The 21874-nt window shown below is 44.1% G+C and overlaps 1 long non-coding RNA gene across 1 annotated transcript; it reads right to left on the bottom strand.

Annotated features, from left to right (window-relative positions):
- Positions 1 to 4920: 4920 nt before the first annotated feature.
- Positions 4921 to 15259, bottom strand: LOC148224404 (uncharacterized). Its single transcript, XR_015802521.1, has 3 exons — positions 10649 to 15259; positions 9444 to 9637; positions 4921 to 8365 (listed from the first exon to the last, which is right to left on the bottom strand). It is a non-coding gene; the product is annotated as an uncharacterized LOC148224404 (long non-coding RNA).
- Positions 15260 to 21874: the final 6615 nt, after the last annotated feature.

Below are 21874 nucleotides of genomic sequence, written 5' to 3'. Positions count from 1 at the left end.
AGTAACTTAAAGGTCAAATTTACCATATGGGCAGATTGGATGAGCTCATGGTTGAGGAAAGACCATCTAAAGGTGCCTTGTCTAACATCTGTACACACACACTCAGAGTTCACACACATTTCTATTTGGTCTAGCCTTGCCTCAGACATGACCCATGTGCTGAGAGCATCACGATGAAGCTGTACTAGAAATGTTAGATGTGGCTTGAATCTGGCACCTGAAACATAAGATAATAATAAGAGACTGACAAAAGAAATGTTTAAAGAAAGAGATGGAGCAGAATTACTTTGTTCTGACCCCTCTTATCTGAAACCTGAGTTTTGACAAACTGGTGAAGTACTTTGTGTTTAACCAGTTTACTCCCAAATTTTGGGTAGGCCATTATGGGATGCAGACTCTCATGCTGGGAAACAACGACCAATCCCTACATCCTGGGGATTTCTCCACCGTGTCCCACAGACTTTTTGGCCAATTGTCAGTTTCAGCCCCTCTACCTTCCATCTGGCCAAAAAACTGCAGGTGCTTGACCAGAGAAGAGGAATGTGGAGATAGCAACTGCTTTTTCACCAAGACATCTCAGTAACTATCAGCTTGCTTGTGTGCATTTCTAAAAGTAGAACTCGTGTGCTATCTCCCCTCCCAAATGTCCCTTCTCTCCTCCTTCTGTGAGCCCAATCTTGTGCCACACTTGTCCCCCTGGTCCTACTGCCACCTGCCCCACCCAGCCTTGGCTGGATGCCCATGGCTGTGGGCTCTGGAAACCCAAGAGTTGGCATCAGCCTCTGAGTGCTGGTGTGTCAGGCAGCCCAGCAGCTGGAGGACGTGTGCCCAGCACCCAGCAAGGCTCTTGTGCAGAATGAGGACTGGCACCATGTGCCAACATGAGGATCTGGGAGGGGAAATCAGCCAGGTGAGATTCAGCAGACAAAGGTGCTGTGCTGAGGAAAGAGATCAGCTGCCAAACGCCAAGTGGGGTGCAAGCAGCAGCCCTGGAAAAAAGGTTTTGTGGGCAGTAATGAGGTATAAACTGTCTGAGCTCCTGCTGTGCAGTTGTGGCACTGTTTAAGCCAGGCTGAAGAGGAGCAAGGATGAGCAGAGCTAGTGAGAATGAGGTCCAATGGGAGAAGGTTGATGTTATTTGTTAGAATAAGTTGAGAGGGGACACAAAATACGTGTAAAAAATTACTTAAACTCCCCTTCCTCCTTCATACCCGCTAAGGAGAGGACATTGCTGTGTTTCATATGCAGGAAATTTAGGTTATGTTCTCTTAGCTATGAGGATAATTAACACATTTCCTAGAGGTGTGGACTTTTCTTCATTAAGGGTGTATTTTGGGAGCAAAACGTTTGCCTGGATTTTCCATGGCCCTGGTTCAGAGCAGGAGGATGATCTCCTGAGGTTGCTTCTAACCTCATCCTCCTATGACTTGCCCTAAGGACCTAGAGCAGCTTTAAAACAAGATAGATTAAAAAAAAAAAAAAAAAAGCACAGAGACTTCTGTCCCTTCCTACCTGAGGCACAGGTCTCTATGTACAGTAGCAAACTCTTATCTTTTCTGCTGGTTTGACTGTAACAGGTATTGAGCAATGTTGTCCCACTGTGCTGATGCATGAGCCTGAGTGTGCCCCCGACCCCAGGGAGGTATTGGTGTAGTACAATCATAGAATCACAGAATATGCTGAGTTGGAAAGGACCCCTCAGGATCATCTGACTCCTTCTGGACCAGAAGTATAAATACAGCTATTTATAGGTATTTATAGGTATAGGTGTATATATATAGGTTTTTATTAGAAGTATAAATAATTTTATATAAAAATATTAATATAAATATTAATATAAATAATATAAATATAAATGTTCCTATGGTGGGTCAGGTTTGTTTCAAAGGTTGCCTCCTTTCCCTGCTGAGGGCACGTGTTGGCCCTCTTGGCAGGGACAGCAGGCCAGACCAGGAAAAGCTGAAAGCAGCAAAGCCCCACTTGCTGTGAGCAGCAGGACTGGGGTGGGCAGGGACATGTCAGGGAGAGGCAGCTTTGGGTGAGCACCTGCTTATCAGAAAACTCAGGCCCTGGTGAAAGATGCAGCCTAAAGCCTTTTGGGGTGTCCCCATCACTGTTGCCAGGCCACCAAGGCAGGTGTCTGGGAGGGTGTCTTTCTGGGGCAGGATCCAGACAGTCCATAATGGCAACTGTGAGCAAAGCTCCAGTGCCTGAGCAAGCAAATTATGCCAGAGGACAAGAAGATGCTCATGGCAGCACCAGCCTCCCCTCCTGCTGGCAAACAGGATGGTGGCTCCCTCCTTGCCCTGCAATATGGCCAGCAGTAACCTCACCAAAAAAAGGTCCCAGCACAGTCAGCCAATAAACTGTACCAGACTTGGGCTCCCAGACAGAAAAAACAACCCCCTGCCCGTTCGATGTTTACATTAGGAGTTTATTTTACAGTTCATTTCACAATCCGTTTCTCTTCTCCCTTTGCTGTGGGGTGATTTATGGTGCTGCAGATCCTATCTGCCTGCCCTGCCCAGGGCACAGACCTGGAGAAAAACCTGCCAGGGGTCTGTCCTTGTCCTTACTGCTCTTTCATCTACAACTGCCCTTACCTATGGGTAAAACTAGGGCAGTTCCTTCCACATAATGATAAATTAGTCTCTTGCTTCCTGGTGTTGGTGTTTTGAGGCTCAGGGTCTCCGAAGAGAATGTGCAAACAAGGTGCCAAGGGCTGCCCTAAACTTCCCTCTAGCTGCCTCCTCTCCTGGTGCCACTGGTGGGGTGTTGAGTATTGCTGGCATGCTGTGGGACTGCAGCCCCTGTGCCCCCAGGTGAGGAGGGGCCATTCCTGGCTCTGAAGCTGTTGCCATCATCCAGGGCTGCAGGACGTGGCTGCTCCCTGCCCGTCCTGTGCCGTAAGGGACTTTCAGGGGCTCTTGGGATTAACTGGGATTAGTTGCTCAACGGCACATTTAAATGCTGATTTTTATGTTTCCCTGTTTTAGTGATATTCAGTTTAGCTTCACTGGTTTAATCAAGAGCTCCAGAGCTGAACATGCAAAAATGATGTGCTGCATTTTACTGAGAAAATAAGGGATCTGATCAGAAGATGTGGTGAGAAATCCCTGAGTAATACTTGACCTTCCTCACTACCTGTGTGCTTTGAAGGCAAAGGATTTAGTGCTTCCTTGTGCAGAGCCAGGTGTTCCCTATGAATAACTGGACCCAACCTAAAAGCAGGAGGAAGTGTATTTAAAAAAACAGAGGTGTGGTAATGACACTATCAAGCTTTTTGTGTGTTGTGTAATCCGTGTGCGTGTGGCTCCTGAAGAGCCTGCTCCCCAGTCATGCCTAAATCACTTCATGAAAACAATGACAAAACCCTAATAAGCTGACTGGCAAGAGGGGTTTGCTCCTTTTCCCCGAGAAAATGGTGTTCACCTCACATAAATATAAAGTTTTGTGGACTGAATGCTCGTGTGACAGACACAGTGCCTTGTAAACATCAAAGCCAAAAGTTCTGAAAGAAGTTTTCTCTTACAGTTTTCTTTATCACCACTAATTGCCCTGATGATGACGATGTGTGCAGATAGTAAGAAACAGAAGAGTTTCACATAGAGGTCACTGAGAACCCGTGATTACCTATATTAACAGCTAAGTAAGTGTCTCTCCACAAACTTTAGCAATTTACACCTTTTGAATTGCAGTTGTGCCAAGTGTGAGGCGTTTAATGTTAAGAATATTAAGAAATTGTTTTCATGTTCAACCTAATGCAAACTAGAAGTCTAGAAAAAGGGAACCGATTTGGCAATACATGTGTTTGGGCTCTAGGTGACTGGTCCAAATTTAGTCCATTCCTACACTGGTAACATTTCTTAAAGGCAATATAAAAAGACCTGCTTTTTCCTCCTTTCCTACAAAAAGAACATATACTTTTATTTAGCTATGGAATGATTATTTCTGGTGTGTAGTAATTCTCCAGACATTGGAGAATGATGTTGGAAACAGAGAAACAAAATGGTCAGGGAAGTACAAACTTCTCTACTTTTGTGCACAACTAAATACTTGAAGGGAAGATTATTCCACCATTAATTTCACCATTTTATAAGTCAATAACTCCACCAAACAGTGAACTAAAGAATAATAAACTAACACTCTGGATATAGAAATTGACTTTAGATTAGCTAGAATTCTATCTGATAAGCCCCAGTAAAGCTTAAACCATTTGCAGCGATACTGTGAAGCTGAGATATGTGTTGAGGTTTACTTTCCTCTAATTGAAAGTGCACATTTTAGGAAAGGCAGCAAAGCTGGCACTGCTCTGCAGCCTCGTGTGGAGACATTCTCAAAAGCTTGTAAGGAAGTCAAAGGTAGAACTGAAAAGCTGAGGGATGGCAGCACTAGCAAGGACAAGGATGATTTCTGCAGGATGATCAGGAGGTGCATTTCGTAAGAGAGAAACCTTCTCCCTGGATAGTTTTTCATAGCTAGCAACCATGCATTGCAGTTTCTGTCTTGCAACACAAGTTGTCTGCAGAGATTGTGTCTCCCCACCTGACCTGCATGTCCTGAAAGAGGGCCATGAAGCCTCAGGGGAAAAACACGGCCCTGGGGTGTCCTGTGGACCCCAAATAACCTCTCAAGCCTGGTGTAAATAAACTCTGCCCAAGAGGCATTTGCAGAAGACAGTCTTCATCCTTGCAAGCCTGCCTTCACGTGGAGCAAAAGTGGAGAGGTTGTCCCCTTCACCTCCTGCCAACCTCTCTGGACAGACCAAACTCAAAACCCCAGGGGAAAAGATTCAACTGGTGTGTTGCAACATCCTTCCTCTGTTTTTGCCAATCCTGTTTCTCAGTCTGTTGGCTAAGGTCCAGTATAATATCTCAAGGACACCCCAGTTCCGTGGGGGGAAAGGAGACTCGCACACAATTTTAAAAACACTTGTTTACATTATTTTGTAATTTCTTGGGAATCTTAATTTAATACAACCACCTATAAAATGAAAATAACCCAAGGGAAAATGTTAGTAAAGGGCTTGCCAATATATCCAATAAGGACTACAACATGGTGAACATACTGCTGCTAAAAGGAACAGAGATATAGCTGCCAAAGACTGGGTTTCTCTGGTTTGTAAGCCAAATTTGGTGCCCATCGATGGTGTCCACTTCCCAGTTCCTGAACAGTTTGACTCCTGAAGCTCTGCTTCTTGCAGTAAGCTCTGTAGGTTTGGGTCTCCACAGTTCTGGCAGTTCATGAAGAATAGTTTTCTAACACTATATTCCATCACATCTCTCGAGAATGCAGTGTAGATTAAGGCAAATCTATGATATATTTTCAGAGCAGTTTGCATTTAGCAGTGCAATATATGTAATACTTACACAGGTAAACCTTCCCCTAAAAGTAGGTGCTGGAAAAAGGGCACAAGCACAGGGCTGTCATAGCCTTGCCCCTGGAAGGAACCAGTGGGACAGGGCTCCAGCAGCTGCATCCAGGGAAGGACAGCTTCATGTGAGACTGGCAGCTATGAGGTCTGCCATGGAGCAGCTGTGAGGGCTGTGGACCATGGGCATGCAGGCCAGATGTGAAGGAGCAAACTGCTGGCATTAAAAGAGCTCCTGCTCTTTATGTGGCATCCAGAAATGGCCTGTGATACTGGGAAGGGACAGATCAGAGATCTCTGGAGAGCTACGTTTTCATGCTGATTGAAGGGGACTGCATTAATAGGACTGCTGAATGTTGATAAGGGCTGCTGCAGCGAGAGAAGCCAACTGATATGATAAGACATGTATTTTTGTGTCGTATTTCAAGCCATTTAATAGCATTGGGTGGGGATGGGGTGAGCAGGAGCGAAAGTTGGGTTAAAATATGTCCTTTATGTTAGAGAAACCTACTTGAACGTGGTTTCCTGTAGTTGAAGTGAAAAACTGGGTTAAATTCGTTCTGATAAAGCATCAGCTGAGGAATTATTGTTCACAGGCAGGAAAAGTGAAAATTTCTATCACAATTCTGCCCATGCATCCTTTTGGGTTTGGGGTGGCTTTTCTATCATCCCCCCCCCACCAACAGGACAGTACTTGAGGCCTTTCCCAAATAATAGCATCAGTTGTAAGAAACTGCATGTGGGGATTCTGCATTACCACTAGCCCAGGGACAAGGATGCCAAACTTGCTTTCATTGTGGATGATTTGATTAATCTTTTATTGAGTCTGTGGAAGGCTATTGAACCGACTCGGACGTGTTTTCTCTGTTTCAAAGACCCAAGGTGGTTTTTGTTTATCCAGTCCCTCCTCTTTCTCTCTGAGCACAAAGAGCCTGCAAGTTACAGGCAGTTTTCAAGGATGGCAGCTTTTGCTGACAGCCAGGACTTGTTGGGACACAGAGTGGAGGAGCTGGATTGCACTTGGACCAGAATGAAAGATATTTCATATGGTGCCACTCAACCTCCCAGGGCTGGGACCTCCCCTCATTTCTGGATGTGCAGGCTTGGAAGCCAGGATTTGGTCTTGGAGCAGGCATGTCCCATGATTCCAGCTGTAATCACTTGCTCCTCTGCTGTGGGGAACAGACATGCAGTGAATCCATATGCACTTCCATGTCCTCTGCCAGCACCCTGACTCCTCTGGTCATGCCTTCCTGTGCAAACCAGGGAAGGGTAACGTTTGCACGAAAACTCCCAGGAACTGGGTGATTACAAAGATCCTCAGTCCTGCCATGCTTCACCAAAATCAGCCAATAGTTTCAAGAGCTGCTGTACAAAGAGTGTCTGACCTTGTACCACTTACTTGAATAGGAAAACCAAGCTTGAAGAAATCTTGAGCAGGCCTGAGTGCCTTTGGAGAAGATGAGATTTCTTCATTTGTCTCCTGTTGCCTGGAGCCCTTAGGAGTGGCATTTGAGTCTTTCCAAGACCTTTTCCAAGCCCCCCCCAAAGCCTTACCTGAAGCCCTTGAATGTACTGGCAGCTGGTGTTTTTCCATCACAAGGCTGTGGTAGTGTGAGCATGTGGCAACACAGACGAGGAGCACAAGAAGGGCATTGCCAGAGGGAAAGGGAGAGGCACCATCTATGAACTCTGGTCTCCTCAATGAACCTCAGGACTCTCCAGCAGGGGATGGTGACCTGCTCCTAAAACTTTGCACTGGTGAAGCAGCTCCTTTTGTAGGACTCACCACCCTGCTCTGATGTATCTCGACCTACATCCAAATCTAGGTGTCCTGGTGGGTGCTTCATGGTGTCACATTTGTCTCTGGATGGGATCTGTCTCTGTCACTGCAGACTGCTCTGCCCTCTCAGCCTGCAGTCGAGATACTGACATGATTTTTACAACAGTGCAGTATGCTTGTGGAGGCAAGGCAATTTTTCCTCCTCGCAGAGGCAGTTCTGGGTCTTTCTGGCAGCTTTCTTTCTTGGCTCACAGGGTCATTAATGCTGTTAATGGTTGTAAAATTACTGTACCCATTCCTAATATCAGTTGACTTTGGCCTTGAGAGACAGTGCTACCCTTTACACTTTAGCATTTCACAAAGACTTTAAATGCTGGCAGAGAGAGCTGGGCATGAACTAATCTGGGCAGCAAGTTACAGGTTGCTTCACTTAAGCTTTTCCACGTGTTGACTTCAGGATCATAGTTACTGTATGACTCTAATGTAAATGTGAGAGTTCATTTTTCCCCCTGCACTTGTGACTGAGCATGAAAAATTAGTTCCTCTGAAAGCCAGTGTGTTTTAGCATTTGCTAAAGTGAACCTTTCTTTGCAGAAAAGTGAAGTACTGGGCTAAGATTGAACTTCGTGATTCAATCCTTCAACTTGCAGCCACTGCTCACCCTTGGCATGAGGTTGAGGTGACACAAGGTACAGATCATTTCCTTCAAATAAAAAGCAAAATGTTCTTCTAAGAAGGCCTGAAATATCCATGGCCTGAAAGCTCCTTCAGGAATATAATTTATGGTGTCTGTTTTGAGATGGGACTATCGGGTAGATAATTTTTATCTGCACAATGTGCATGTTTCTTTCTATGATCCTTCACCCAGAATTGTATTTTAATGTTACAACTGAAGACGTGCATTTAATTATTGTGGTGCCTGTAAGAAACTCCAGGCTCCTCAGAAGTCCTCTGACAATGCAAAGTGTTTCACAACGTATGAAGAGGTAATTTGCATGGAGAATAAATATGCTAATTATTGTGTCAACGCTTATTGTTTTGGCATGTTTCTTGGCTCTTTGTCCCAGAGTATACAGCCACGTATAGTCCCAATTCCTCTGCGAGATGTAAGATGTGCCTTGGCTCTGCGACAGTCACAGGACTTGTTAAAAGAGATGCAAACCAAAGAAGACTGGCACAGCTTGTACTGTCTTATCCAGTCTAGCTTCATTCTGTCAGGGAACATCAATTAAATCAGATGAAGAAATTAGGGAGCTTTTGTCTAGCTGGCGAGTTAAATAAATATTGATTAAAATAAAATGATTGCTAAGCAGATGAGTCAAAATAACCACCATACCAATTCATATGTTTATATAAAGCCAAGTGGTGTGGGAATACAAGTGTCAAATATAGGCCCAGAGATGTTCTCTTTCTTTGTTTTATTTATTTCAAAGATGGTTGTGCTCTGAGTCAGGGACCAGGAATAGTTGTGCCAGGCACTGCTCTGCCTCAGAACAAAAAGACGAACTTTGCCTCTTGGCTTTGTTGGCAGCCTGGTGGCTCTTTGGGACACTGGGGAGGAGTGTGAGAAACAGGTGGAAAATATGGCTTTAAAAGTCATGGCTCCCAGCAGGAAATGTTATAAACACAGGGCTCGCACCACCTGTGACTGCAGAGCTTTGGGCCACTGAGTTTCTGACAGATAACACCATGAAGGGGCTGTGAGCCACCCAGGACAGCAGCCAAAATGGTCCTTGGACCATAGAGCTTGGGAAAAGCCACCAGAAAACACCAGGTCTCTCTGCTAAACCTGTTAGTTCCTAATTGCTCCACAGTAACTAATGACTGAGCTACCCAAGAAGAATTATAGTGCAAACTTGAATTACACTTCCAGTCTTAAAGTGCTTGCTTTAGGGGCTGTGTATACGTGTGGAGCATGGGGAAGGTTGGTGGAGAGGTGCTGTGGATCAGGATAAGCAGTCATAAGAGAAGAATGTGGCTCTTTTCTCACCCTTACTGTCCCTGGATGCAACAAAAAACAGCTCAGGCAAAAAGGGACAGGTGTGCACCTGGGAGCTGCCTGTTGTCAGAGCACAAATGAGAGTGGCTGAACTTCTTGCATTTGCCTTAATGTCCACTGCAAACTTTCTGTCAGATTGCTTTGCATGTCCTATTGTTTCCCCTCACCTGGGAAAAAGGCTGCTGGATTATTGTTTTGCCAGCCAGCTGCTAAGTTGCTGAACCAGCAGCACACAATCAAGTCTGACTCCCCACTTGACCCAAGTTTGCTTACCAAACCCTGTTACTCACCTCCCAAGGAACAGAATGGCTCTTACACCCACCCTGCATATGCCTTCCCTGGGACACGTGTATTTGTTGTGGATCTCAGACTTTGGGGGCCAGGCCAGGGGCTGGTGGTGGGTGATGCTGAGTCAGTCTTACACCTTCTCCATGCTTACTCCCCACCTCCAGCACGAGGAAAATAGTTATTTACTCTCTCTCTACTGCAAAGATAAAAAGAAAGAGCAGAGAATGGTTTATAACATACTTATATTTACTGATAATTTTCAGGTGTACTTTTTCTAAGTCTCTGTGATCAAGAGCTAGGAGAAAAATATTTGTAAATGGTGCTACTCCCCACCTCAGGCAACCATCAAAGTTTTCTTTTCACAAGTAGTTCTAGTTTTACTTTATCAAGGATTCCAAGGGCTTTCCGAGCCTAACAACAAGCCTTTTAATTTGAACAAGGACATCTTTGAGTGGGTTTTCTCCCAAAAGTTGAGAGGTGATGTACATGCAGGCTGAACCTAACCTAGCGATGACCTGCCCTGCTGCTGGCTAATCTCTCTCTTTTTTTTTTAGTCTCTGATTTGTTTTGGTTTTGTTTTACTAGAAAACTTCTGGGCTACATTTGTTAGGCTCATGTTCTAACACTTCATATTTCTGCTCTACAAGTCAGCTTTTAATTTTCAAATTGCCAGCTACTATCAGGTAACTGAGGTTAACAGAGTTCTCTTTCTTTAGCTGTAACTTAGAAAGCAGAGGGAGAGTAGAGACTGTTGAGAAGTCCCACTCGAAATCTGGCAGGGTGCTTTTGCTCCCTTACCTGCAGTAATTAAGCTGGCCCCCCACAGCCTCTGGAAAGCAGCTCTGCCAGCGGGACACCTCCGGCAGCCGCTCTCACAGGTGAGCACAAAGGCTCACAGAGCAGAAATGCCTTCGGGCCCCCGGCATGTCAATAGGTCTGCTCAGCTATGCCGGGTTTAGTCATGCATTTTAAGTTTCTTCCTGAACCAGGGTCTTAATTCTTGTGCCATTTTACTGGAACAAAGAGGTCAGATTATTTATAGGTCGGTCGCCTTTGTGTGCACGAAGCTAGCAATGCCTTCGGTGCTCCAATTTCTGGGACTCTTTGTCCCTCCGGCTCTTAAGTCCCAGCTATTCTCTGCTAATGCAATAACAGTAATTATCCTATCGCCGGCCACTGCAGCACCCGGCATTAGCGCCTGCCTTACCTAGTGCACAGCGAGGCTGGCAGCCAGGTAAAACCCCTGTAATTTATTGCTCATCACAGAAGCCAGCCAGCCCACGGTCTTCCTGTTTTGCAAAGAGTCAGACTTATCACCTAGACGCTGCTGCGATGGGTGCGCTGGAAAGGCAGGAAGATAAAAGTAGTGCACATGTAAGCTCTGGCCCCATCTCTGTTTGTGTTCTCTGTTGTTTCATCCAGGCATGCAGTCAAGCAAAATCATCATGGCTCGATGCAACCAGGAGACAGTATTGATATGTTTTTGCTTCTCAGTAGACCCATGACATTTCACAATGTAATTGTTGTTTCGTATCCGGCTGCTGAGTGCGGAATGAGAGATGCAGAGCTGGCCATACCAGGGTGTCTCTGCTAAGGCTTGGATTCAGATGGGAACATCTCAGATGACTATAAAACATCTCAGATGTTTTTTGTGTCCTATAGCACCCTAGAGGGTGTGCTATAAGATGCATGGACTGACTTCACTTCTTCAGTCATGTACGGTTTGATGACCAAAGGACTGGAGCACTTCTGCTGTGGACACAGGCTGAGAGAGTTGGGGTTGTTCAGTCTGGAGAGACCTTACAGGATGTTCCAGTGCCTAAAAGGGGCTACAAGAGACCTGCAGAGAGACTTTTTGAAGGGCATGAAGTGAAAGGACAAGGGGGAATGGCTTTGAGCTGAAAGAAGACAGGTTTAGATTATCAGGAAGAAATTCTTCACTATGAGGGTAGTGAGACGCTGGAACAAGTTTCCCAGAGGAGTTGTGGAAACCCCATCCCTGGAAGTGTTCAAGACCAGGCTGGATGGAGCTGTGAGCAATTTGGTCTAGTGGAACGTGTCCCTGGCCATGGCAGGGGTTGGAACCAGATGATCTCTAAGGTCCCTTCCAGCCCAAACCATTCTGTGATTCTATGAAATTCTTCATGACAGCACTTGTGGTGTGTCTGCTCTTGTGAGGAGAAGATCTTTACCTGCTAGGCTGACATATCCAACAGGATTTGGAGGACAACAGTATTTGATGAGGATAGATGAAATTAAGGGCAAATCTTCAAAGAATCACTGTTGACACATCCCAGTCTCATGCAGGCAAGGCCAGTCCTTTGTGCAGAGGGTGCAAACACACACACATCTGCACTGCAGAGAACAGTCAAGCAAAACCTTCTTCAATACCCTTTGGATCTGGTCTGCTGCTGTTCTTCAGGTAGCGAGGAGCATTTTTTCACATGCCTTAGAACACCTCAGGATGATAAGTACAAATTTACTAGCAAAGAAGTTTCTGGCAATGCTTTGCTGAGTATCTTTTGCACTTTTGATGGTCCCATGGCCTCTGAAACTCAGCAGGAGCAAATCTGCAGGGTCACAAGTACACTTTCTCTTCACTCCTTTAGCTGCTGTTCATGTTTTTGGCTGAGATAACTCTTGGAGATTATTCCTATCTTCATTCAGTGCTTTGGCAATCTGAGGAGACTCCATTACTCAATGATGCTTCAAGCTAGCAATGGTAGGGCCCAGATATCCTTGGATTTGACAACCAACAAACATCTTCATCAGTGAAGTCATACAAGGTGATGTTGTTTTGATGTGCAATTAAGTTACTAGAGATCTAGTCACAGAGCAGAGCTTTGAACTAAGTAGCTCTCTCTGTTTGAAGCAAATGGGGAGAATAAACACAAATATGTGTGTGTCTGAGGCTCAGTTTGCCAGCGGGCAAGCTGACAGTGGGAGTCAGCAAAGCTGACTCGAGTGGGGAAAGTGGAGGCTCCTGTGCAGGGGAGGCACAGGCAGAGGTGTGGAGGTGAGGCATCCTGCACCCTGCCTGCTCTCTCCACGTGACTGGGATGCTCAGTTCTCTGGTTATTCCTGGAGAGCCTTGCAGAAAGAGGACTTTATCATTTAGAGGCCTAAAAATTCTAGTGTAAGCATCAGAAGCAAACCTGCATTTCAGAAAAAAAAAAATGGGTAAAACTTCTTCAATGTAAGAAAGGAAGAAAAGTAAAGTCAGACTGTTGTGCAGTAAATGAGATTAAATATAATTTAGGCATGGCCTGTGATCAAAGGAGTATTTTACCTCTGTTCTGGTTTAAGGAAAGCAAATCCTAGAGGTAAAAGAAGGCTGGTTAATGGGAACAGGGGTATGGAAATAGAATTGTTACTGTGCTCGAAGAGCAGGTGGCATTCCTCTCGGGGATGCAGGTCATGCCTGTCCAGGAGCTCTGGAAAGACCAGCATGAGAGGTGGCACATTTACTAGCAACTGTTTTTATGAATCTGCCAAGTCAGAGAGGGACCCTGTGACTGCAGGATATCCATTACAACGTGTTCAGTTGTGCAGGGTTAAAAAATAATCCAGCCAACCATCGGCGTCCTTGTAACTCTGACCTCGCTGGTATGCGGGGCCTTGGAACATGCCTTGAAGGTTAATTAAAAATGCAAAGGCACATCAAAAATGGGATGAAATGCAACTAAAGGCACATCCTGCCAGACTAACCCGATGGTTCTCTTTGATAAAACAATTATTTTTCCAGACAGGTGATATCTGCCAGATTTCCTTTATCTAGACTACTTTAATGTATTTGCTATGATGTCAAGTGAGAAACCACTGATGTTGCTGGAGACAAAATAGATTATTAGAGAAATTGTGTTGATGGTATAAGAGGAGGAGACAATGAGTGCTCAGTCTGGAGATATCAGGTCAGAAGTTATCTGTGAGAGTTCTTCTAGCAGGAGTTTGGGACCAATTTGTTTCACTGTTTGCGTTAATGGCACAATGTGAGCACTGTGCTGATGAAATGTGCTGCACAAAGCCATGAGGCACTGATGGCATGGAGGGGGTTTGCTGGCCAGGCAGGATGAGCAGGGCACCTGGAGAATGGCTGTAATAAAAGGAGGGTGACATTCAAGTAAAAGACAAAGAGTCATGCAGGTGAAAGCTGATGTCAGAGGTGGCTTTTGCTATTAACAGAGAGTGAATCAGTTAGGAAAGGACTGAGGAAAAAGAAAAATCAGCATTAGATACCCACAGGGGAGTTAGGTGCTGCCACCTTGATTCTGATGTTGTGCCTGTTTCCAGCTAAGAAGAAGTATTAGTGTCCAGATCAACTCTCCTCCCTTCCTAACCCTCTTTTTGGGGAAGGTGTATTAACAGCAGAGCAGCAGAGAAGACCTGCAAGGGAGACCAGGAGACTGGAGGCCCTCTTTCCCAGGAGGCCATGGGAAGCTACTGGACCACATACATGTGGTGACAGGGATGGTGTTTGATGAAACAGGCACCCTCCTGCTGTCACAAGTACCCAAGTGCTCCCTGCTCCAGCCTAAAGCCAGCCCCCAGTTGTTGCCAGCCACTAGCACATCCACATATCTTTTCTTTGGATTAGGGTCAAAAGCAGCCCCTGGAACAAGGAGGATAAGTGGGGGTAGGGTGGGGGATGGAGAAAAGCTCAGTGGTGCCTCCCTGTGCTTTAGTACCAAATGAGCCTAGGAGCAACATTCCACTCCCTGTCCTGGGAGCTGCCAGCTCTTCCACCCCCAGTCTCTGGCAGCTGAGCTGTAGCATCAGGGGTCTGACTGTCACAGTGGCATTCTGTGAAGAGCAGTTGCAGTGGCATGCAATTGCATTTGTTTTAATGTTTTTCCTTAAAGCTTGGAAAAGCAATGAGAAAATGAATAAAAACAACTGCCTGTCTACGTGATTCATAGCCAAAGCAACCAACTATATCTTGCTCTGCCTAGCAATTACCAGAGTTTTCATACATGTGTTGTGGAGAAGGGAATTGGCAGGAGGGATCCAGGTGAAGCCTAACCAAACAGGTAGGAGCAGAACCTGACCCTCTGGCTATGCCTCAGGCCAGTCAGATATGGAGCAACCTGGGTCTGGAAGCTACATTGCTGCCTTTGCTGGAGATGCACTGGGAGAGGAGCTGTTGTAGTGAGCTGTCAGACACAACCCAGCAAGTGGCCAAGAAATGGTTTCCAGCCCAGGTTTGTTGCCCAAATACTCAGGTCAGCAAGGGGAGCGGAAGTGCTCGGGGTGGCAAGGTTGCATTCCAGAATTGCTTCAGCTCCTCTAGGAGTTAATATTGTCTCCATCACTGCTGCCTTTCTAAAGAGAGGGGTGAGACAGAAAGGCAAGAATGTGAAAAGTGAGACAGAGAAGAGCTGGGTGCTCATGCAAAACAGCAAGAATTAAAAGTGGTGGCTCTCAGTGCTTGTGTAAGACCCACATGGCATTTGCAGCCTTGGCAAAAGCAGCCAGGCAAGCTCAGGCTCCTCTCGTGAGAACAGTCGGGAGCAGAGTGGGACTCTCCCACCAGGGAGCCCTGGCAGGCTCTTGATTAACATGTTGGTGTTGAGAAGCTAAGTCAAATACAATTATTAAACTGATTATTCATATTCCATTCTGTTCACTGTGGGAAGATACTCCTTTTGGGGTTGTGTTTATGGGCCATACAGATTGTCAGAGTGAATCTAATTAGCAAGAGAAATCCAAATGGAACAATGACTGGTAATTGTTAATGATGCAAGTGTATATTATACTAGCTCAAATGAAATCTTGGGTTGCAAGCAGCACTGAAAGGCAAAAGAACATTTATAGTTGTGCATAAAACACTACAAGTCCTTACCTTGCTGCTCTCAGGCGTGGTTGAGCTGAGCTTCCACCTGTACAACAGCAGTGACTTGTGAAATGCTTCCTGGTCACCACCAAAGTAAAATGCTGCAAGAAATGAATGACCTGCAGAGCTTTGCTAGGAGAGGTGGTCTGTATCTGGGCTGAAAGCAATCCCTTGCTTTGCTTTCACCAGCACAAACCTCAGCTGCCTACAGAGCTGATTTAAAAAAACAGGACCCTTTTTCTTGCACAGTCTCTGGGTTGTGTCTCCAGCCCGGGGGTCAGAGCATCCTGGGCTGCCAGCTGTTGGTGCTGCTCTTGGCACGCCTCTCCAGCTCCACCAAGCAAATGTGGGGTGGGCCGCCATCCAAATATTTTGGATTCAGTTTGGATCGTGAATTATGCAATACACACAGACACACACACAAAACCTATTTTGTTGTTTCTGCCAAAACAGGTGGCAGAAACAACAGGAGGTAGGCACGTAGACCTTTCCAAATGTACAGTGAGCTGTGCGTCTGAATTTGTTCAAATGACCTGGTCCAGGGCCTGAATTTTGGTTAGCAGTCCCCAAACTGGAGCGCTGGTGACTGGCACTCTCACTCTACAGAAACTGCCGTGCTTAAACACGGCCAGTGTTAAGCCAGTGGAGCCAGGACAACTCGTAGTAGTCATGGATTTAGTCCAACACTGAGCCTCAGCTCTCACATGAGATGGCCCTGACCCCATGCCTTGCTTCTCTCTTTCCAGCCTTGAAAATGTTTCAGATGGGTCTTCAGTTCAAGACCTACTTATTCCTCTGTGTTTTCTGGACAGGATGTGTTTGTAAGAAGTGAACTGCATAGAAATGTTGTGAGAGATGGTTTAAGCTGCAACGTTTTGGTTTTCAGAGGTTAAACACAAGTTAGGTGTCTTTTTGGCAATACTATAAATGTATATGTGAAGGGAAGCCTGGACAGTTGAAATATTTTTTAGTTATTCATCCTTCCAAATGTGTGTGGGCAAGACAACATGATACAGAAAAAAATGCAGAATCTCCCTTGCAGTATTTACATTTTCTGTGTCATGAAAGATGGGAGAAATAACAGACAAGGGTAGGAAAGAAGGTATAGGGAATAACATGAGTGATAGTTATAAGACCAGAGCACTGGATAAGGCTTCTCAACCAGAATGTGCCAGCTGGCTGATAAATATCCTTTCATTCATATGGTGTTGGAGATGAAGTAGGACATTCAGCTAAAACGAAAATATTTTAGTTAACAGAGAAAAAATGTTTATATTAACAGTTGCAGAACTTGAATAAAAACAAACAAAAGAGCTGGAAAATCTAATTCAGATACTTCTGCTTTAATAGCATTGAAAAGAGGTCTAACATGGTTGGTGTCTTATAAAAACCCTCAAAATTTTAACAATGCCTTTTTTTAATAAAGGTTTGGCAAAATTGTTAAAAACACAGAGAAAGGAACCTTTCTTCTGTGTAGTCCTCTTCCTAATGCAGATTTGAGTCATCATAATGAATCCACTGAATGGCACTCAGTTTTGCCATGCACACGTGAGATTGAAAATTAAAAACCTGTGAAAGTACACAGTGCATTTAATATATTTTAAGGATTTTTGGTTTATTATTTTTTCCCAATGACTTTGCATAGATGTTTTTCCATGTAATTAGAGTTATACTCAGAAATTTATTTTTTTGCAGCTAAGAATGTCATCATCAGTTCAATTTTGCCTTAAAAATAATGATGATATTTGACTTTTTCTATGCTTTTTTTTCTTCAGGATTATAAACAGATTTTAAAATTTCTCTTTGCTATTGAGATCTGTCAAGGAATTTCAAAGGCAAACAAAATTTTACCACAGAAAGCAAAATTCCTACACTGCCAGGCAACTCTTGTTATACTTCAGAACCCTTGTTCATATTACGACTGGATTTTTATTTTGCAAATTATTTGAGTAAGAGAAAACATAAAAAACCCCAACCCAGTTATGTTCAAACTCAGTTGAACAAGGCACCATGGAGCCTGAACTAGTGTTAAAGCTGGTCCAGTTATGAGCAGGGGGTTTTATCATAAGAGGGCTCCAGAGGCCCCTTGCAATCCAAATTATTCTATGTTGCTAAAATAAAATCTTTTAACTTCACAATTTCCAGTATATTTTTTGTAGACTTATGTGAATTTAGACTTCTTCCAGCTTTGAACTTCTTTTTTTTTAAAAAAAATCAAAACTAGGCTCAGAGTTCATTTATCTTGTCATTATTATCAGTTGCAATAAATAAATCTGTTACCTTCAACTGGAGGACTAGAAAATAATTAAAAATTACAATGAGACCCCTTGGAATCACTTTAAAAAGGGTGAACAAATGCTCAAGAGGAATCTTCACAAGCAGTTTTGCTAACTCACTTACTGTGTAAGAAGGCATAACAGAACCAGCAAGACATCTCAGATCATATTATACCCAAGCTTTATTCTGTAACAGCTTCAATAAAAAAACCTTACATCTTTATTGCCCAAAACCACTGCACTGTGGCTAACTGGAATTGCCTGGTGTTTTAAACGTACTTGCACAGAGAAATCTCTGTAATGTGAGTTTCTCAGTTGATATTATCAATCAATGGAACATTTAAGAATGCAAAAAGAAGAGAAGTGTGGCAGAGCAGGTTGAGGTGGGCTCCCCAGTACAGAGCTGGGCTCTCCCTTTGGCCCACACTTAGGGAACACATCATTCCATATATACAGTCCCTAGAGTAGTCAAGAAGGATGCAAGTCTTATTTATTCTAGAATCCATGAACCTGCATAAGTGGAAATTGTTTGTTTTGTTAAGCCATAGATCAATCTTGCAAGCCTGTTTCTTCTAGCATGGCTCCTGTGGGTTTTCAGGAGCTGGAAGTATCCCACCTGTCACTGAGAGTGACCTAGAGTGACTGTTTCTGTCTCAGGCATAAAGAGGTGTTATCAGAAGATGAAAGGACAAAAATTGCAATAACATTAATTGATTAAATGACCTCATCACTTTTCATTTGAATGTACATCCAACACTATCCAAAGATGTCATCCAGTGCCAGTGTCCACTACTCCTTTTGGTCCACAGGACTTCTCCATTGATTTGCTCTCTTATGAGCTGAGGTTCTGTCTTGTCTACAAATACAGAACTAGAGGAGGAAACAGCAGGAGGAGAAAAACGAGCAGCTATCGAGACAGGATAGAAGAAGATGTATTCCCAGCCTGTGAACACGGAAAATTGACCAGGATGAGGTTTAGAGCATCTAAATTCCACAAAAGTCCTAACACTTAATGTTTACTGTTGGACACTTGTTCATCTTCTGAGAAACATTGGCTTAAAACCCCCACACCAATACTTTTAAACTCTATCTCCTTAATCCCTAATTATAAAATGTGATTATCAAAGAACAAAGAATTTGCCCTACTGTCTTTATGATGTACAATTTACATACTACCCCATCCTCCCAGTACAAGTTGGTAATTTTTAAAGGGTAATAAAATATGATAATAACAAGTATTATGCTTGCTGATGTATTATGAAATGTATCCCATTAGTCACTTTATATCTGAAAGGCAGAAAAAATTTCAACCTAGCAACAGAAAGGCTTTTAGGATTAAAAAAAATATTTGGCAGGCAGTAGGCGTGTTAACTATGCCAGGAGGAACCCAATTGGAGGTTTCTAGAGACAACAGGAGCATAAATAAGTTGCCATCCATGTCGCCCACCAGAGAGCTGGAAGAAAATTCAGAGCTTTGTAACCTGAAGGAGCAAAAGAAAAGCAAAGGACAGCCTGGTGGCAGCCATGGCCTGGCTCTGGGGTCCTTGGGAGGAACTACTGCCCTTCAAAGCCACAGGGAGAAATATGGCAGTAGATATTCCAGCTCACCTGATCCCCACTGTGCCATGCTCCTGCTCATCTTGTGGGCCACAATAAAGATACCTCACTTCCTTAGCTTAGAAGAACTGATCCACTACCAAAAATGCTCAATTAATGATGGTGCTGACGAGACAGATTGAGAGATTCTTGCCAACACTTCTTTTTTCCCTCCTACATAGGAAAATAGCTGGTGCAAGAGATTTTACTGGAAAGCAGAGCAAGTAGAACACTTCAGTTTTGGACACAAAGCAAGCCAGGCAAAGGACAAGAACTTTTCCTGCTGTTTATTTATATCAGTAACTACCTAGAAAAGTTTGGAGTTTTTTTGCTCTGATCTCTAACTTATTTGGGAACAGAAATGTCCTTGATTGGCCAGGCAAAGGCTTTTCCATGAGAAATGTGTTTTAATCACACTAAAACTTTCATTCAATCCTTTTTGTTTGGACAAGGAGCTCTTCCAGCAGAAGAGGAGCATGCAGCCAGCAAGACTCCCTGTATAGCTCAAGACTGACTTGCTAAAGAGAAATAGAAAACAGTACTTCATTTCCCAGATATGTCCAAGCTCAGGACCAGGCACTTCAGAAGACAGACAGGGAATTTCTACAGGCTTTATTGAAGATAAGAAATATCCCCCTGCCTCATCAGGACACCTATCTCAGCCACACAGTGCTATATTCCCCAAAGTCATCCTAAAATGGGATGGAAAAATTGCTCTTTCCACTTTTGAAGGGACACTGCTTTCATGTCTGAACACAGCAAGTAAAATAAGCAAAATGACTGTCAACTGGAAGTATATCAACTTGTTGGAGAGCATCCAGAGGAGGACCATCAAGGTACGTAGAGAGATGGAGCACCTCTCCTATGAGGAAAGGCTAGAAGAATTGGGATTTTACAGCCTGGACAAGAGAAGGCTTTGGGATGACCTAATTGTGACCTTCCATCACCTAAAACGTGCCTAGAGGAAAGATGGAGAGAGACTATTTACTAGAGAATGTAGTGACAGAGTAAAGGGAAATGGCTTTTAACTGAAGGGAATAAATTCAAGTTAGATATTAGGAAGAAATTATTTATTGTAAGGGTAGTGAGACACTGGAAAAGGTTGCCCAGAGAAACTGTGGATGCCCCATTCCTCAAAGTGTTCAAGGACAGGTTGGAGGGGGCTGGGAGCAGTTTGGTCTAGTGGAAGGTGCCCCTGCCCACAGCAAGGGGGTTGGAACTAAATCATCTTTAAGGTCCTTTCCAACCCAAACCATTCTGTGGATATACGATTCTATTGAATGAGCATAATGAATTATGTCACCCCTCAGTCCTGGAGAGAGCTGGCCTATCCACGAGACACTCTTTCTGCTGCACACTGCAGGCCAGCAGAGGAGGGAGGGCTGAGAAAGGACAAGCTACACCTGCAGGAGTCAATGTTCCTGCTCTCAGTGGGAGAGGAAGGTGTTTGCCTTATTTTGCTGGCAGTGAGCGACAGTATTTGTGCCAAACCTTTGGGAAGGGCTCTGTGCTACACAAGAGGGCAGCAGGGTCACTCTGAACTGAGTGTTTCACAACACTGGCAAACAAAGAAACACTGTCTGTGCCCCCTGCAACCTGGCCCCCAAGTGCCAAGCACAAGTGGCCCGGTGGCACCTCCGTGGAGGACACCAGTGGGCAAAACAGAGCTGGGCAGGGGCAAGTGGTCTGCTGCTGGTTATCTGAGAAGCCTTCAGATGTTTCCTCTCATTCTCACTTACTAAAGAGGGTGCTGGGACTTATAAACCTCTGCCTGGAGTGAAACCGTTCCCACTTTTTATGCTGAGCAGAACCCACTTTACTCTAGTTTGGAGACAAGTCCTAAGCAATAATTTGAGGATACCTGAAATGGCTGCGCACTTCCCTTCTGTTCAGCCCAGTCTTTGTGTTCCCTATCACGAATTAGGTAGGGCAAAGACAGCCAGATAAAACACGGGCTGAAACCTGCCATCAGAGCTTGGCCCCATCACACAACTAGTGCCCGAGGCTGGAATTCGATCATGAGAGAGCTAATAATAACATACAGCAAAGAGCAGAGTACCTTGCTGCTGTTGCTGAAAGCATGAAAAATACCATCTTCATTTCGAGACTTATTATGGCATATTACAGCAGGGCATGCTGACAAATGTGGAGCAAGCTAGAAGTGCTATGCTATGGTATGTACTCTTACTGCAATAATAATAATAATAATAATAATAATAATAATAATAATAATAATAATAATACCTGCTGAAAATACAATTAAAAAGAAAAGAAAGGACATTCTGCTGTTTATTCAACAATAAAGAGGAAAACTATGATATCCACAAAACACTCTCTCTTTAAAGTGGGCAAAAATAAACTAAAATGAGTCAAATTACTTTTCTGCTTCTGAAAACCTATTAAATGACCCCATGGTCTGAAGAATATTTCACACAAATTATTTTGGTGTTTTTCAGATTGGTTTTTCATCATTGTTAGTATATCCATTTAGTAAAATTTTATTCTTAAAACCAGTAAAGCTCACACTCAAAGAAACACAGGAACTTCAAAGCCTGGTGGCATTTAATGGCTTTCATTTTACCTGAATGTGAGAAAAAGCCCTAAAATCTCTAAGACATTGCTGTGAGCTCAGTTAGGATGCAGTGCTTGCATACATGTCAGAGGCAGCAGCACATGTGCAGGACCCATCAGTTTGCTAGGCTGCCTTCTAGTGCTGCTCCAGCTGGGGAAG

Source organism: Sturnus vulgaris, chromosome 3 (genome assembly GCF_052056855.1).
Source record: "Sturnus vulgaris isolate bStuVul1 chromosome 3, bStuVul1.hap1, whole genome shotgun sequence".
Taxonomy (NCBI): domain Eukaryota; kingdom Metazoa; phylum Chordata; class Aves; order Passeriformes; family Sturnidae; genus Sturnus; species Sturnus vulgaris.
Note: the sequence above shows the minus strand (reverse complement) of the source record. Positions and strands in the feature narration are given on the sequence as shown.